The sequence below is a fragment of the Drosophila sulfurigaster genome, chromosome 2L (genome assembly GCF_023558435.1).
Source record: "Drosophila sulfurigaster albostrigata strain 15112-1811.04 chromosome 2L, ASM2355843v2, whole genome shotgun sequence".
Classification (NCBI taxonomy): Eukaryota; Metazoa; Arthropoda; class Insecta; order Diptera; family Drosophilidae; genus Drosophila; species Drosophila sulfurigaster.
The window spans coordinates 5,779,261-5,782,306 of record NC_084881.1 but is presented as its reverse complement, the minus strand read 5'-3'; the positions used below and the strand labels follow the sequence as shown (position 1 = coordinate 5,782,306).

Sequence of the window (3,046 nt, the reverse complement as noted above, 5' to 3'; positions counted from 1 at the left end):
TTAATTTCACTTGTCGTTGGAACCATCGGAACCATCGAAACCCTATCGTGCACTGCCAAAAACCCTGCAGTAAATTCTTTACGCATTCAATTTGTAATATCGAAATGGAAACTAAACTAGTAAGAAATATTATCGTTTTTTCTTTATTATTATTTTATGATGTACTTGTACATATTGTTTCGATTCTTTGTAATTATAATTAGAAATTAATTGTAATTATAATGGAAACCTATGATAAACTATCACTTTGATTTTATGAACAGCACGGTTTAATAAATGTAGACATTAAATGAACTAACAAGAAGATAAGTAATTTTTAGTTTTATTTTTCATATACATATGGTATTATATTATATATAGTAGGTATAGTACAATCTCACACTATGGAATTAGCTGTAGCTAAAATTGAAGCTTTTGAAGTTTATAATTAAACAATAACAGAGTGCACTGAACTGTTAAGTTATAGCTGTGTGCTTTAAAATTGCGACAACCGCAAAACTAACATACATATAGTATATAACAGTTTTTTTGCAGTTCATTATAGCGCATTGTTATTGTAAAATGGAATAGAGATAAGAAATAATCAAAAACCCCGCTAGATTTGTAGTACAAATTTTGTACATTGCATGACTTAAAATTTCTGAAAATCCATAATATATATTTATATATAATTTGTTCATATATTAGAAACATTTTACGTAAAAGCAAAGTAGTTAGAATTTAAAAGTGAATACTGTACTTAAAATTCTTATAAGTTAAATTACTATCACTGTGTGGTTAAAATGTATATCATTCGAATATTGGTTAAAAATTTCATATTAAGATTGTTTCTGTATTCAAGAGCCATTGCTTTCAAATGGTAAACATAATACATAATAATTAGTTGTAATTTGCATTAAATCCGAGTAAAATGGAATTATGAATTTTATTATCGATTTGTGTCAATATTGCGTTACTTATCAAAAAGTCTCTTTTTCTCAACTATGATTAAGATTGAGTCTACTTTCATCAATTTCACTATATGATTTGTTTACAGTGTATCGCAGTCCTACCTCAGCAAAGAGAACGTGCAACTCGTCATAGCCGGTGTGCGTGCCGTTGTCAATGGTGCTTAATGCTGCATAGTTGAAACGCCAGAGCCAAGGACAAAGTTGGCAGCAAGTCGACTTCAGTTGAGTGTTTTTGCCACCGCCTGCGCCGCCTGCACCCGCTGCCCCTTTTCGCACCCCTTTTCCACACTCAGTCAGCATCTGTTTTATCCCAATTTTGCACTCAATCGTTTGCCAAATCAACGCGCTAATCATTTTGCCAGTTGAGGCAATGCATTGCACTCCACACACTCGACAAACGCACTGACTCAGTGACATTCAAGGATGTTAACAGCTCGAAACCAACACCAGTATCTAATGCCAGCACGCATCTTTCTTCTTTTTTTGTTCTTCCCCCTTTTTCAGTGCTGTGCCGGAAGTAGTAAACCCATAAATGTCATTGGCAAAAGAGACCGAGAGACCAAGAGACCGAGAGACGACTGCCAACAACAGCAGCAGCAAGAACGGCAACATCAACTGGGACAACGTTTGCTCGTTGTCAGCGCATTTGCTTGGCTAACTTATGTGGCATCCGCAGAGGCAACCACCATTCCCTGCCCCCTGCCTCCTGACTCTTACCTCCTTCTGCATCCCCCTTCATCTGTTTTGTCATTAATCACTGACAATAATGAACTTCCGTCGCAAAATGGCGCCGACTTTGGATTTCGACTTGTAGCGATTGCAACTGCTGCTAACACCAACTCACTCTCCTTCTCCATCACCATCTCCATCTCCATCTTCTTCTCATCCCCCAGCTGCTGTTGTTGTCATTAGCGCAATGTTGCAAAATTTATCGTGTGACTTATGAGACGAACAGCTGGACAGACGGCCATAGTCTAGTCTGAGTTGACCAGGCCAGAACAGTGCACTGCTCCTAGCGTCCATGATGGCTTTGGCTGCTTGGCCTCTGTTTTGGTCGTGTGATTTTATCGCTTCGATTTACGACTCATAAAAATGCTAGCGACTTTATATGCGCCAACATCCAAACAGTTTTTGCTCCTCTCTTCCGATACCCTCGGATTCGAAGTGATCCCCAACTAAAGGGTATATTGAGTAAAATGTTACACCTTAAAAAGATTATTCAATATTCAATTTAATTCAATTCACAAAGTTATTTACCGTATTTCAGTATTAAAACAGCTTACCTGATTTTCGTTATCAAGGGTATCTTCTCAAGGAATTTACTCAACGTCCAGTAGTGATATCTCTTTTTCTATTTCTCAATTCGATGCTTTTTCTGTCCGGTTGGAGTTTTGGGGGTTTTCTGTCTATTCTGAAATTCTCAGTGCTGTTTTTGCGATTTTATGCTTCGCTGCACATCCTCTCTCCCCTCTTCTGCAGGACAGTTTGTTGCATGGATGTCTCCATAGAACTCCACACATACGATACACAGTTGATTTTTATGGGCATTTAGTGATGCAGAAATTATTCGGATATGTTGCTCTCAATTTGCCCTCCCAATTGAACCAAATAAACAAAAAGCAAAACCTACTAAAATTGTTAAAAGCTTGAACATACGAGTGCGCATTTTAGTTGAGACCCAATTGAACTTTGACCATAAATAATTTGTTAAGATTTAATACTAGCAACAAACATTCTAAGCAAAATATAGATTTAGCAGTTTTAGAAATAAAATATAATATGAAAATAAATAAAATAAAATTCAAAAAAAAATATATTAGTAATTTTTAGTCAGCTATAAGTTAGTGTTGGTGAAGACATTTATAAATTTGAAAATAAACGGTAACCATGAATAAAAATACAAATTCTCTAAATTGCTTAGCTCAGACATTATCTCTGCAATTATAGTTGGTTCAACCTTAATAGAAAAGGTGTTCGAAAGGTGTATAATAATAAATTTTGTTACCAAAATATTGAAATGCACATTATTAATTTTTAAGCTAAAGTGTATATTATATGGGCCATATTCCCGCCTGCGTTAATTCATTATTAATATT

The 3,046-nt window shown here is 35.4% G+C and overlaps 1 long non-coding RNA gene across 2 annotated transcripts; it reads right to left on the bottom strand.

Annotated features, from left to right (window-relative positions):
* Positions 1-717: 717 nt before the first annotated feature.
* Positions 718-2,711, bottom strand: LOC133850604 (uncharacterized). Of its 2 annotated transcripts, none has more exons than XR_009895670.1 (2): positions 2,234-2,711; positions 718-2,155 (listed from the first exon to the last, which is right to left on the bottom strand). It is a non-coding gene; the product is annotated as an uncharacterized LOC133850604 (long non-coding RNA). The 2 variants fall into 2 exon arrangements; XR_009895669.1 differs by having other exon boundaries at positions 718-2,125.
* Positions 2,712-3,046: the final 335 nt, after the last annotated feature.